This window comes from Capricornis sumatraensis, chromosome 9 (genome assembly GCF_032405125.1).
Source record: "Capricornis sumatraensis isolate serow.1 chromosome 9, serow.2, whole genome shotgun sequence".
NCBI lineage: Eukaryota > Metazoa > Chordata > Mammalia > Artiodactyla > Bovidae > Capricornis > Capricornis sumatraensis.
In genome coordinates, this window is record NC_091077.1 from 23,171,301 (window position 1) to 23,187,342 (window position 16,042).

At 40.6% G+C, this 16,042-nt stretch overlaps 1 protein-coding gene across 2 annotated transcripts in view; it reads right to left on the reverse strand.

Annotated features, from left to right (window-relative positions):
• Positions 1-15,569, reverse strand: part of CDC42SE2 (CDC42 small effector 2) — a 118,140-nt gene extending 102,571 nt beyond the window's left edge. For both annotated transcript variants that reach the window (XM_068980142.1, XM_068980143.1), the window contains exon 1: positions 15,505-15,569. The gene's annotated coding sequence lies outside the window, so the exon portion shown is untranslated. The remainder of the gene's footprint in view (positions 1-15,504) is intronic.
• Between the last annotated feature and the right edge of the window lie 473 nt (positions 15,570-16,042).

The window sequence follows — 16,042 nt, forward strand, 5'->3', positions numbered from 1 at the left end:
TGAATTATGATTTATAAATTACAATTCTGACACCAATTGCAATGTGAAGAGAACACCAACATCAAGCAATTCTCCAACACTTTCAATTCTGACAGCATCTACCTACACACAGCATCACACCCTGTGAGTTAAGGGCTCAGTCCTTTAAGACGGCTCCCCTGCCCTTTAGAAGCCAAATTATAAACCCTGGTTGTCACTGTGTTTCTGAGCTTCCCACGAAACTCCTTAAAGGTTTGATTAATTTGCTAGATCCACTCACAGAATTCTGAGAAATATTTCACTTACTAGACTACCAGATTAAAAAAAAAAAAGGTATAATTCAAGAACAGTCCTGTGATACACCGGGCAAGTCATGGGGCAAAGGGCACAGCGTTTCCATGTTCTGAGGACTCCACACATTCAGCACCTCCACGTGTTCACCGAATCCCATGTTTTCAGATTTTTATGGAAATTGACTGAATCATGGCACTGGTGATTCAACCTCCAACCCCCTTCCTCTCCAGGTCAGAGGGGTGTAGGACTGAAAGTTCCAACCCTCCTCTAATCACTCCTTTGGTTTCCCTGGCAACCAGTCCCTAACCTCACAAGCCTTTCAAAGTCATTCATTAACATAACAAAAGATACCTTACCCGCTCTCCTCACTCTTCGAAATCCCAATGGTTTTAGGAGCTCAGTGCCAGAAACAGGGACTAAGACCAAATAAATATTTATTACAAATCACAGTATCTGAATAAAGCTGTTACAAAAAAAGACATTAACATCCTCCCTCCAAAAAAAAAAAAAAAAAAAGGGTGGGGCGTTAGAGGAAGGTTACTTCCTGAGGGTTTACTCTTAGAGGCAGGAATACGACTAGCAAATATGATATGTGCCAAACTGTATTCAGAAAGGGTTCTACAGATTTATATGTTCTCTCCAGCAAAGTATTTAGTATCTACGTCACTGCACTGGGGTGAAAAAGCACCATTTCTCGAAGATGAAAAAAAGAGACTGGCTATTGATTATTATTAAAGTTGAACACTTCTTCCCTATTTCAGTCACATTTTTCTTTTGCAAAGGGTCAGCTGGTTAGTTGTTGGCCTTTAATACAGACATCTTTATGTATACAACTGTTACACATAAACATTTTTATTTCTCACTAAACAGAGAAATCAGTTACTTTATTACCATTCTGGTCAGCAATAATTAACTCATCCTGAGTTCTACTTCAGCCTTTAACTTTAAAGTTTTCCTTGAGGTGAGTTTGAGTGAACTCCGGGAGATGGTGATAGACAGGGAGGCCTGGCGTGCTGCAATTCATGGGGTCGCAAAGTCGGACACGACTGAGCGACTGAACTGAGGTCAAAATACTCTTTAAAAAAGTTGCAACAACCACTCTCCCCCTCAAATAGGCAGGATGATGTGGCACTACAACGTGAGTCCACTAGAATTACATGTATTTCCACTTTCCTGAACGCAAATCACTGTTAAGGTAATTGTCCAAAGTGACCTGCAGAGATACTCTCAAATAATACCGAGCAGTAAAAAAGAAAAAACTATTGACATCTTCTACAGGCCAAAGTAGAAGTACTGTGTACTTCATTTAATCCTAACAAACCTACTACCCTCACTTAATCTAAAAAGAACATAAAAATCCAGGGTAAGATCCTGCCATTCAGAAAATATACGGCAAAGTTATGAATCAAACTGAGGTGTGCCTGATTCTAAAGTCCACATTGTCTGTGCCACTTTATAGCTCTTCCCAAGCTCACTATCAGACAAGACTTTGAATACGAGTTCTGCCAATTACAACGTGACTAATTATTTCTAAGCTTCCTCAGTGTATATGTACGATTTTTACAAAAACAAAGTCATTAGTCACAAAATAAATATAAAAATGGGAGGCTTAAAAACTCACTGCAAAATGGAACTTTTTAAAAATACCAATTTTTAAAACAGCAAGATGGAATAATTCTAAACACTTTTCTTGAATTTATCAAGATTCAAGATACCTACCAACAAGCAAAGGTCCTTGCATATCCATTTACAAACATGTGGATCACTCAGTGAAAAACCGTTTTGTAGGGACTGACTGCCAGTGCTCATTGTAGCCAACCAATGCATCATTTTTTCAGCAGAAAAAGCCACATCAACTACATTGCTTTTTATTCTCCTTTACCACATGACAGATGTTTTCAGCAATATATGTGCCATCCAGGAAGTAGCACCGTGTGGAGAAGCAGAGATGGCTACATTAGCTACCTAAGAGATAGAGACTTCAGGGCCTGGTGAGCAAGCAGTAACACAACACAGAACAGGACAAGGTCGAGAAGAACAAAATCAGACCGAGAAATCAGCTACTCTACCCTACGTACCGGATACCACTGTGGTAACAGAGAAGTCATTTGAATTATACAACTCTTACAGGACCCTTCATTAGCTTTAAAAACTGCTATTTTAAGACCAAACCATCTACCTGACAAGAGTAGGACTGACATCCAAAGGATACAAGACACCAGTTTACAATCCCACAAAGATTTTCACACTCATGAAACAAAAAAGTAACCTGAGCATTAAGAGTCCATATACCAACATTTTCATTTTCCAAGAACTCATTCCCTCTTCATTTAAAAACGGTAGCATTATCTGATAAAATTAGATGAAGTCCTTCAATAAAACACATTTTTCTTTTAAAATATCTTAGTATTAAAGTATCAATATGATTTGGGGCAAACCAAAACATAGGAACTTATGTACAGCCCCCTACTTTATACTAGGGCTATTATTAAAATAATTCTACTGTACATAGACTCAGGTACTGTTTTCCTGAGCTGGTATAATACAATCAGGCTATTGTGCAATGATAAGAGGGCCCTTAAGAAAAAAATTAATGCTGAAATAATTCTTGTCTTGAGGTAACTTTCTACATTCTACTCTCCATAAGCACCACTGTTTTCAATCATAACTTTAGCTGTACCCTGTATCAACAAAATTTCCACTCTGTAAGATCCTTTCAAACAAATAATAAAAAGTAATGCTTTTATAAAGATCACACTATCTGGTAACATACGACATTATAGAATAGTATATGTACTGAGATCTTGCTTTTGTAGAAAAACACTTATTTGTTGATTTGTCTGGAAGGACATTCATCAAAAACTAGTAGATATCTCAGGTAGTTATGTTGACTAAGTAACAGTTATCTTAGCAGTTATCTTAAGGATTATGGATGTGCTTTTATTTTTTAGATTTTATGTGTATTCTGATTATCTGCATTTAACATGTTATTTTTTTAAGCCTGTTCATAAGACAGAACAATTTGAATTAAAGAAACCTGTGAGCCACATTTTATTCAATACCACCAATTCAAACCCACATATTCAGAGTTAAGATAATGCAACTCAAGAAATGTTACTGAAATCTCCTCAGTCAACAAGGTTCAGTTTTTAAACAATAAATTCCTTCAAACAGGAAAATTGTGCCTATAAGAAAGATGTAACTTCATGTCTGTTTTTACTACTGGGGGGGTAAAGGTGGAAAATGCCTTGGAATGCCCAGGTGACCAGAGATAAGGAAGACCATAGGGAAAAACTACTAACACTGGAGAAACAAGACAAAATATCTTCATTGATTTAGACACTGATTCGTAAAGGAAATCACAGAAGAGCAGAAAATAAATAAATTAGATAGTAAATACCTACAGGATGATAATGGGAAAAAGAAAAAGCCAGAAAAAACAGAATGCCCGTATATTTATGCAAATCATTCTGAAAAGCAAATTTTAAAAATTATCTAACAATTTATGACTCAAATTGAACCAACTCTGGTTTCTTCACCAGAAAAAACATGCCTTTCAATTAAGACTCAGTAGCAGAGCCAACAACACCCTAAGAAATGTCTCAAGACATTTTGTGCCTACTTTTGGAAAGAACTAGTTAAAAACGAGGTAAACAGCTAAGCAATTAATATGTAAACAGCCAATTTTTACATATTAAATCAATCTAGAAGTAATCGTAGGATGTGAAGGGAATGCAATTTTGAAAAAACACACAGGGTAAAAGCACAAAGGTAATTTTATTGACTCACATAAAGAAAATATCTTTCAACCATAATAAGTAACTCCACTAAGATAAACCATAAGAAATTGCCAATATTCAAGCATTTTTAAAAAAATCTATGAAAACAGCAATTTCATATGGTCCCATTCAAGAGGTCTAGTGATCGATAGTTAACAACCATCTCTCTGGGGGAAAAAAGGCCCTGGTTTATAGCTTTCGCCCATTTTCCATTGTAGCTTGTCAATACACCATCACTGAACAGGAAGCTGGAGAGACGCACACAATCACACCATCAGTTCACCAGCTCCAACACACCACTGGTTCCACCTAATGCTCTGATCAAAGGATCATCAGCATGGCTCCCGAAATCTTCTTCTCTAAAACAACCTGTTGCCTGAATTATCCAGCTTCCCACTTACACTATGAAGAAAGTAAAACAGTGATGAGGGGGCAGGGGCTATTTTAAACTGAGCAGTGAGGAAATGAGTTGATATTTAAGTGAGATCTTAAAGATAAGAGGCCAACCGTAGGGGGAAGACTATTTCAGGCAGAGGAAACAACCCATGTAAAAGCCTTAATAAGGAAAGAACAAGCAGGACATGTTTAAGAAAACAAGCGTTAACGTGGCAAGCACGTAGTGAGCACGGATGAAATACTCCTGAGACGGTGGCAGGGCTGCGGCGTATACACAGCGTGGTTCTCTTTCCCGGATGAGTATAGCTTGTACTCTACTGAGTAGACTGGAGGCACTTTCACACAGTAGTTCAATAAATGTTAAAAGAATGAATGAATGCACACTTCAGTGAATCATTTTAACAATCCCTTATGAGACTTAGGTCAAAGCCTATTATCTTATTACCCTTCTCAATATAATCATTCTGGTTACTTTACAATCTATGTAGAACGCTATGAAGTTAAAGCAGTGTAAGTATGATGGGCATCAACCTATGAATACAGCTGAAATAAATGTAGTGGTTAAGACTATCCATCAGAAATAAGTTGAAAACAAAACAAAACAAAAAAGACTATCCATCAGTTCAGAAAAAATTACCGTATTAATCCAAGATGGTTATTTCATATGTGAAATACTAACATATGAATTCAGATAGCTGCTACAAGTACAGAATGACAAATTCAGTACTGTAGGAAAACATTTGCTAGCATGTCATCTGAAATGACTTTACACAGCAGGTAAGTAAGTTTTTAAAAAATTCTAATAGTCATATGTGTTCGTATAAATTATATTTTAATTTCATATTTAATGTGAAAGAAAAACAAAATACCAAGCCTGATTTATAGATATTATTGTTTAGGAATTAAAGTATGTAACAAGCATAAACAAGTTAAATTATACTTGCATACTACAAAATCTGTAAAGATACATACATGTCTACACCTCTGTGATCATGAAAATTAATTCCATATTATTGGCCACAGAACAATCTGTCAGACAAGACAATCAAGACAGAAATTACTACATATTACACAAATTAAGACTGGTTTATAGGGAATATATGCTGGCACAGAAAAAATTACTCATTCAGGAGCATCTAAGCCACCTATTTCAATAATTTATTTTAAAAGATTTCTTTAAATCAATAGGAAATGAGACCTGTAACTCAGAAAAAAAATTCTTTTTAAATCTTGTCTCATCAGAATGAAACAGTTTGCATATACTCTTGAACTCTCATTTCCTACCTAAATAGCAGGTAAGCTGAAGTTTAAATATATTCAGTATCTTTCATTACGAACACAAATATACATATAGTATGACTCAACAGGCATGTACACTAACATACCTAGCTGCTGCTTTACCACTGAATACAGTTAACGGTGCTGAGAGATTCCCCCTCGCCTTTGAGGGTGAGTAAACAGGCAGCGCAGTACCGAAAGGAGAAGGCCCAGTAGCAAATTTTTGTACCCTAAACATCCCTCCTGCAAATCTTGAAATTTCTGCTTGAGCGGTCTACAGAAGGAAAAAAAAAAAAAAGCTAAGAATACTGCCAGGAAAACTACTCTTTTGGTAATGGAAACTGCCTTCCTTTAATAAAAGGAGTTTGGCAACAGAAAAACAATTAGTTTTGGTTTCAAGTCTCATTTGAGCCCATATTCCTGATAAAACAAAGGTAAGTGCAGTCCCAGTGTCTACATCCACGTAAATCAACAAGACTCAGAATTCAAGAAACAAAGCCTAAAGAAATACGTGCTCAGTCGCATCCAACTCTCTTCGACCCCATGGACTGCACGCCACCAGGCTCCTCTGTCCATGGGACTTTCCTGGCAAGAATACTGGAGTGGGTTGCCATTTCCTCCTCCAGGGGATCTTCCCAACCCAGGGATCGAACCTGTGTCTTCTAACTGCAGGACGCTGCACTGTGTCTCCTGCACCGCGGGCCACCAGGGAAGCCCAAAAGAAATATTCAGCAAGCCAACAATAGTTTTCTTTTTAAAGTGGGTCCCTACTTTGAAATCTGGCTTTCCTTTTCTTTATTCCATTTACCTTACTCTCTTTCCATTCCTTTCTCATTGCCTCTGTCGTTTACGATTTTCCTGGGTATTTCCACCTTCTACACATAAAAATTCATTACAAACTTACCATTTTCTCTTGTATCTAAATTTGTGTTTACTTAATTCTGATGGGACTATATGGTTTTAGGTGAAATACTTTTAATTGAAATACTTTTACTTAAGAGAAACATACATATAAACTGTTATCAAAGATATGAGTAACAAGCAGCCATTCACTTAGCAAATGTGACTGCCCATCAGGTACAGGATTGTGCTTGGCAGGTACCGGGAAACCTACGTTTCTTGTGTGGGACAAGCCAAGGAGAAACTAGTAAGACACGTCATCAGAGAGGTCAGCCACACAGATGATCGAAGGCCTGGTAGGCACTGTTGTATTCTGGCATTTACTCTAAATGATATGGGAAAATCACCAAAGTGTTTTGAATACAGGAGCAAAATAATTAGACTTTCATTTCAAATGGACTGCCCAGGTTGCTATGTTCATGAGAAAAGAGAAGAGCAAAAGCAGCAGGGAGACCAGACAGGAGATGACTAATAACACAGTGAGAGGCGATGGCTACGTGGGGTTCAGGGCCGGGGGGGGGGGGGCAGGCGGGGGAGGGCACAGATGAAGACAGAAAGCTGTGGTCATGTTTATCCTTTAATTTTTAAAAAGTTTTTTTGTATTTTTGCTGTACTGGCAAAACACACAAAATTTCATTGTGGCACATGGGCCCCATGGCATATGGAATCTTACTCCCCCCGGGGCAGGAAATCAAACCCACATCCCCTGCACTGGAAGGATTCTTAACCACTGGATCACCAGGAAGTTCCCATATTTATTCTTATGGTAGATTTTAAGGTAAATAAAGGACACATTTGCGTGATACACTATTTTGAGTTAGCGTGAATGTGCAAGAAAGAGGAATCAAGAATGTCTACAAGGTTACAGCCAGAGAAACTAAAGATTCAGTTCAGTCAGTTGTGTCAGACTCTTTATGACCCCATGGGACTGCGGCATGCCAGGCCTCCCTGTCCAACACCAACTCCTGGAGTTTACTCAAACTCATGTCCATTGAGCCGGGGATGCCATCCAACCATCTCATCCTCTGTCGTTCCCTTCTCCTCCTGCCCTCAATCTTTCCCAGCATCAGGGTCTTTTCAAATGAGTCAACTCTTCCCATCAGGTGGCCAAAGCACTGGAGTTTCAGCTTCAACATCAGTCCTTCCAGTGAATATTCAGGACTGATTTCCTTTAGGATGGACTGGTTGGATCTCCTTACAGTCCGAGAGACTCTCAAGAGTCTTCTCCAACACCATAGTTCACAAGCATCAATTCTTAGGCACTCAGCTTTTTTATAGTCCAACTCTCACATCCATACATGACTACTGAAAAAACCATTGCTTTGACCAGATAGACCTTTGCTGGCAAAGTAATGTCTGTCTCTGCTTTTTGATATGCTGCCTAGGTTGGTCATAACTTTTTTCCCCAAGGAACAAGTGTCTTTTAATTTCATGGCTGCAGTCACCATCTGCAGTGATTTTGGAGCCCCCAAAAATATAAAGTCTGCCACTGTTTCCCCACCTATTTGCCAGGAAGTGATGGGACTAGATGCCATGATCTCAAGTTTTCTAAATGTTGAATTTTAAGCCAACTTTTTCACTCTCCTCTTTCACTTTCATCAAGAGGCTCTTTAGTTCTCCTTTATTTTCTACCATAAGGGTGGTGTCATCTGCATATCTGAAGTTATTGGTATTTCTCCCGGAAATCTTGATTCCAGCTTGTGCTTCATCCACCCCAGCATTTCTCATGATGTTCTCTGCATATAAGTTAAATAACCAGGGTGACAATATACAGCCTTGACATACTCCTTTCCCAACTGGGAACCAGTCTGTTGTTCCATGTCTAGTTCTAACCACTGCTTCCTGACCTGCATACATATTTCTCAAGAGGCAGGTCAGGTGGTCTGGTATTCCCATCTCTTTAAGAGTTTTCCACAATTTGCTGTGATCCACACAATCAAAGGCTTTGGTATAGTCAACAAAGCAGAAGTAGATGTTTGTCTGGAACTCTCTTGTTTTTTTGATGATCCATCGGATGTTGGCAATTTGATCTCTGATTCCTCTGCCTTTTCTAAATCCAGCTTGAACATCTGGAAGTTCCCGGTTCATGTACTGTTGAAGCCTGGCTTGGATTCAGTTGACATCTAATAAAATAAGGCAAACTGGAATAGGAACAACCACTGGAGTGGGAGAGGGAGAAGGAGAATGAGGAGTTCAGTTCTGACAGGTCAAATCTGGGATATCTAACTGAAAATGTTGACTAGCCAGCTGAAGGTTAGGAAAGAGATCCAGGTGAGAGATAACATTCTTAGCTTGAAATACATGATAATTCCAGCTAGAGGCTGAGATGAAATCACAGAAGACTATGTATAAATACAGAAGAGGTCTAAACATGGAGGTCTAGGACACTGCCTTATTTTTCAGAAGTTGGGGCAACAAAAAGGAACCAGTAAAAGAAAGTGAAAATAAGCAGTAGTGCCCCAGAAACAAAGGGAGGAAAGATTTCAAAGAACGCTTTAGCTGCTACATCCAGTGAGATTAAGATTGAGAACTGACTAGGCAATTTGTTACCAAGGAGGTCACCAGTAAGCCATCTCAACAAGAACTGTTTAGGTAGCAGGGAAGATGAAAAAAAAAAAGAAAGAAAGAAATTTTGTGCTGCATCCAAGACAGAGAGGGAGTGCTGGTGGCCACAAGTAACAACTCTTTTGAAGAACAGCAGCTGAAGCAAAATGTGCTATTGGAGTACGTTTGTTTTTAAAGATGGGAGATATTTTAGCATATCTACATGCTGACAGGAATAATGCAATACAAATGGGAAACACTAATGACACAGCTCGTTGGCTGGCAGGAGAATGGGATGAATCCTGAGGCAATGCAACGGCCCTGACAGGAAGTGGACAGAACCAAGAGCAAGAGAGGTGATGATCACAGCAAACAGGAAGTGCATACAGTCTGGGTACCGATGCGAGGAGACATGCAAAGGTTTCGCCTGATTGCTTTCATTTTTAATACACAGGAAACAAGGTCATCAGCTGAAAATGAAGAGAAAAGAGGCACCAAAGGTTTGTGGAGATGTGTAAAATAGTCATTTGGGCAGCTGGCGGAGTAATTCCACCAGGGATCCATTGATACTACGATTAAGCACAAAGGACCTTCCTTGGTCAACACAAATGGAGAACAAGTCAGCATAGGAATGTCTTCCTTGATTCAAGCCCAGCTGCCAGGTATCAGCTGGACTGGAAGGAGAACTGGATGGGTGGGGGGGTGGGGAGGAGGGAGGTTGGTGATTACCAGGTACACATGAAATGAGAGGCCCTAAGTAAGAGCTGGATCTGCGTGCTCAGTCGTGCCAGACTCTCTGCAACCTCATGAACTGTAGCCCACCAGGTTCCTTTGTCCATGGGAATCTCCAGGCAAGAATTCTGGAGTGGGTTGCCAGCCCTCCTCCAGGGAATCTTCCCAGGGATTGAACCCACGCCTCTTGCATTTCCTGCATTGGCAGGTGAATTCTTTGACACCTGGGAAGTCCAAAAGAGAACTGATATACAAAACCGAAAAATTTTAACAGTGGACTATGGATTCAAAGTATGGTAAATAATCAAGTAAGCATGTAGAAGAAGGGGGCTCAGGGCACTTAAAAAGGGAGCAGCAGCAATGAATCTTAGGTCCCAGACACAGAAGTACAGTTCAAGTTGGGGGGTCCTCAACAGAAGGAGCTAGAGAGATAGCAGGCTGAAGCCCTAATAGAATGCTTGAAAGTGTGTCCTGTGAAATAACAAAGTACAGGCGGGTCTGGTTAAAATGTAACAGAACTACTTTAAAGACTAAAGCAAAACCTCTCCCAAGGCAAAGTGGGCCTGCAGATGAGGGTAACTAGAAGCCTAAGGGACTGGAGCTGAAGAATACCACAGGAATCGTAGCTGGAGGTTCCCACACATGGAATCCCCAAGAAAACCATTTCCAGCACTCCTCTGGAGCCAGTTTTTAACAAACTGTCCAACTCAGAAGGCACAGCGGCCACATGGAAACCACACCTGTCCCCCCAGGCCCCTTTCCCCACTGAGCTGTACCCCGGACAGGTGATTCCAACAGCATACTAAAGAGAAACTGGCAAAGTAAAAAAGAGAAGCTGATTCTCAGGACTTTTCCCCCAAAGTAGACCTCTTGCTCTGAAGCAGTTCGGAGCTACGAAGAAAAGTTCTATGGCATGTAAGAGTTTGAATACATTGTTATTCTGAACACACGGCTTCTAATGACAAAAATAAGACTGTGTACATGTTCGTCACTCAGTTATGTCCGACTTTTTGCGACCCCATCAGACTCCCCTGTCCATGGAAAGAATACTGGAGTGAGACATTCCCTTTTCCAGGGGGCCTTCCTGATCCGAGGATCAAACCCATGTCTCCTGCATTGCAGGCAGCTTTTTTACTGTCTGGGCCACTAAGGAAGCCCCTAAAATAAGACTATTACTGACAAATAAGCAGATTTTTTACCACCTAGAACTAGACAAGCTACCTGGTTTTTCTAAGGGCTGGAAATTCAGGGAAAGACAATCTCTAGGGAGGCCTTGAAGGTACAGTGAGAGAAAGTAAGTTGTTTTCTGCTTAAACTCTTATCAAGTCCCATCCATTGCATCCCTACAAATATCCAAGGGCTCCCACTATTAGGTACTAAATATATCCAAAAAATTCATTTTTGCTTTACTGAGCAAAAAGTAAACACAGACTAAATTAAATGAAACAAAACGATTTTGGTTTAGTACAAGATGCTTACATATATTCAATTCTAAAGATTTAACAAAAAATCTTAGTCTTCTCCTTTCTTGAAACTGTTTTGTTATTTTTCTAACTTTGTGAATTACAAGCTTAATTTAAACACATTTAAAATCAATACTTATTTGTTGGGACTTCTCCGGTGATCCAGTGGCTGAGACGACACTCTCTCCCAGTGCAGGGGGCCTGAATCTGATCCCTAGTCAGGGAACCAGATCCCACATGCTGCAACTAAAGATCCTGCATGCCACAACTAAGACCTGATGCACATAAATAAGGAAATAACTTTAAAAAGAGAAATGCTCATTAAAAAATAAAATAATCAATACTTATTTAAGAAATTATAATAGACTCAAAAAAAAAAAAGCAATCTTAGCATGAATTTCTGGGTAAGCTTCCAAATGGAAACAAGTGCTCAAAATTCAGTCATCCTCAAATACACCTAAATTGAATACGGCATTATCTAACGCTTTCTAGGAAAAAGAGGGAGTTTGTTCTATTACAATCCATTTTGACTAAAACAGATTTGCAGGTATTTTAATGGTGTCATGATAAAGATAACTCATCATCAAATTTGGGGCTTTCCGTTCAAAAACTCCTTTTGGATGAGGTCCCAGAGCAGTTTCAGCTAAATCTTGCCCTGTTCATTACTTGTCAGTATTATAGAAAGTGCAACTATACTTAAGCTTTGAACTGAGGTAGCAGAATGTATAAAGTTAATAATTAACAAGCTAAATTCCAAGTTTTTCCAGGTAGTACGAAAAAACTCAGAATAAAAGCCCTCACCAAACTATTGAAGATAAGCACCATGTTTCACTCAGTTCCTCTCAAGAATGCACACAGAACCCATAAGGTCCCCCTCTGAAACAGACCTAAAACTTTACCAACAATTAACATTCAATAAATGTTAAAATATTATTTTCATAAGAACTGAGATTAAGAACACTGAAATAGATGAAAAGCAATATTCCAACTGAGAGAAAAGTCTTATGGAGCCTTAACAAAGTATTTGAGACTCATCCTAAAGCAGATGAGAAATCTAAACGTGTTATCTTTCATGATTATCTTCTTTCACAATAGAGACAACTGGGACCTAAAAACACACTAACAACCGATCCTACTGAATAAATGTGACATCAGGTTAAAGCACTTTACGAATGTTAATTGATAGTCTCTCACAATCTATTCCGACAACATGGGCACAGTTGCAATGTCTCACCAGTGTGCTTCTTAATAACTTTACTAACTACATCTGATAAAGAACACACCTTCTAAATTATTCTAAAGGATATTACAACAACAAAAAAGACAACTGCCTACAAGTCAAACATATCTTGACGAAAAAAGCATCAACACACTTCAAGTGTTCCAACAATTATGAAGCGGAATGATCCTCAGATTTATTTAGCCTCAAAACATTATAAATTACTCCAAGGTAGGAATAATGCCTTGAAAATACAGTATTTTTTTAAGGTACAACAATAAAAAACCCAGTCATTATGAGTTATAATTTACTGGCAAAATTATTTTAACATGTCTCAATGCTGCTGACTGTCAAGAACCCTGATAAAATTCTTACCCCAAATAAAACAGAGTAAGCACTTTTTGCTCAACATATAATGCTTACATTATTCCCACCGTCACTATTAACATTTGTCACTAGGTTTCTCAACAGACTACAAGGAGTACACATGTGCATTACCAACTCATTCTTTCTGTAAGAACTACATATTTAAAGGAAAACTAATACACCACTCTAACAGTAAAGTTTAAGAGATTACTCTCCCTATTATTTGTAGGAACCATAAAAAACTATCAGTAAAGTCTAAAAATCTGAAAATTCTATTTAAATGCACACAAAATCTTCAACAAATAAGGTGTTAACACATCAAAAATGTCCACCTAAATTCAAAAGTTATCTGTAAAAAAATTAATATACTTTATACTGTAATTATCAAGGTTGACTTTGCACCACATTAATTTGGACTTCTGAAGAATCCAAATAAACATAAGTACCTTCTTATTATATGTAAATAAGAAAAAAGCAGACAACACAACCTTTATGTTAAGAATAAATGCAGTACTACCAATCATTCTCTTTTCTAGAATTAATAAATGCAATACTACAAATCATTCTCTTTTTAGCACGTTTTACCAGTTTTAATACTAGATGAAAAGTTCAAATGTGGAACCACAAATCATTACTCAGAGTCCTTCACTTGTCACTACTATCAATGCAATACTACATTTATTTGCAAACAGTGACCAAAACGTCAAAATAAAACTTTTGAAAAAGTGCTTTATTTAAAAATACTTCTTATAGAAAAGGAATCCACTAGTGCCCCTGGGAGATTTTTAAAAGCAGAACATGTTGTACTGCAAAGATTATTTACAGAAAACAGAACCAGACATATATTACTATTCAGGAAATACACTGTATCAAAAACATCTAATATGGGATAGAGAATAGAAATACTAGTTTGTTAAAAGTCTTCTTCCCTTCATTAAAAAAACATGGATTTTATTAAACTGACAATAGGAAAATGTAACCCAGTAATAATCTTAGCCCTATAAAGTTACTTATTAACCTTTAAATAGACTGCTATGAATCTACACTTCCTCCTGTTCACCTGCCATCTTTTCCAATTTTAAATAGGCACTAAGGGTGTAAGACAGACAGTCCTTGCAACATCAATAATGAGGAAAGAACACACTCAGCTTAAGCTTAAGAAAAAGATAATTGCGGGTTTTGTCTGCTCCGAAGAATCAGCACCCAACACAGGTGCCAGCATAAAATAGGTGCTTAATGAATATCTGTAGAGTAAGTGGTGAGGTTTAATTATATTACAGCAACATTAGATTTCTTCCCTTTAGAGTTCTCCCTTGCTCAAAAAAGCAACTTAAAACCATGCCAGACTGCCTCAAAAGCACATAAACTTCTCTATTCATAATGAGATATAAAGCTGGGTCTCAAAAGAATCAAATATCAATAGAAAACAAGCCACTCTTCTTCACCTTCTCTATTCTTTCAAAACAAAATTAGATCAATAATGTTGATTTTTAAGAAATATCAAAATGTCTACCAACTTTCCTCAAAATAAAAATTCACATTTCAAACGTATTCTCTACGCTCCTAATATTGAAAATAACTGATTTTTCAACACTATCTTGGATGAAATAAAAAAACAAGCTTATAAACCAAAATAACGTGTTTGGCAATTTTTTCCTTCATCTGAAGCTAGAGGCTCTGTGCCTAAATTTTTACTAGCTATGAGATTAGCTTTGTCTGACATTTCAAAATTCACTTTCATGCGTTTTATTGAATACCTACTATACGTCAGGCCCTTTAACAAAATGTTAATTTTGTAAACTGAACATTAGCACCAAAGTCCCCTTCAAAAATGTGTCACTTAAAATAAGAGCAGCAGCTAAAGAGGACTCTCAATGTTTCCTGTACACCTTAAGTCAATGTATCGAGGCTCTTCTCACTATTCATGCGGCATCAGCGAGCCGCTAACTACCACACCCGCTACCAAAAGATCACTAGCAAAGCGGCAAGCGCTGGGTAAAACAACCTGTAAGAGTAGGGCGAGCTCCTCATCGGAGGTGGTCAGGGCTTTTTCTCCGCTGCCCAAAGCGAACCGCGGCGAGACCCGCGGGCGGCTCGCGCCGGACGCCCCTGGCCAGAGTCCGACTCCGAGCCGCGGGCCCCGCCCCGCCGAAACTCTCACCTGGAGGACCCGGGCCCTCTCCACCCGCCCCCTGCACCACCCTCCCGACTTCCAGACCGGCAAAGTTTGGGGGAGGGGGAGCCTTCATTTCCATTTTACAACAGGGGGGCAGTGGGCTCTCACCCGTCCGCCAGTCTTGAATCCGGAACAGAGTCTGGAACCCTCTCCCAGAAGGAATGGAAGAAAAACCAAAGCCAGGGTCCGCAGGAGGACGTCGCCCAAACCTGAAAATGGAGCCGCAGGCTCAGCCCGCAGCGCACGGCGGGCAGGGCCGGGCCGCACTCGCCCCGGAGCCCTAGGCAGTAGGGGTTCGGGGCGTCGGGCCTCCGCCCCAGGGGCCGCGAGGGCGAGGTGGGAGGCCCGGGGCGCGCCCCGGGCCGGAGAGGCACTCACCGTAGCCTTTTGTCTCCGCCGCTCGCTCCGGCAGCAGCCGCTCTCGGCGCCGGCTCCGCGGCTGCTGTCCCCCCACGCCCGCAGCTGCGCTCCCCGGCGCGCTCGCCGCTTCCTGGCCCCTCCCTCCACGCCCAGGCTCGCGCGCAGGCGGGGCGAGAGGCGGTGCGCGCTCCGGGAGCCGCGGGAGGGCCGCGCCGCCGCGCAGCTGCCGCCGGGCTGGCCCCGCCCCCTGCCCCGCCTGCGGGGACGGGCTCTGGCCCGCGCCTCCGCGACGCGCCCGGCCCGCGACCTCCGCGGGCTCGAAGCCCCTTCCTGGACAAGCAGAGGGCAGAGTCCGGGCTGGAGCCCGCGCGGGAAAGAACGTGCCGGAAGATGGCGACCGGGGCTGGGTGGGAACGTTCGGGAGCCCCTCCCCACGCTCAGGCCGGCGGCCCGCAGCGGCGGCTCGCGCCCCTTCCCCAGACAGCGCGGAGAGGCGGCGCCTGCACTCGTAGTGCAGACGCTCCCGGGCGGGCGAGGGTCGGCGCAGAGCCGTCTG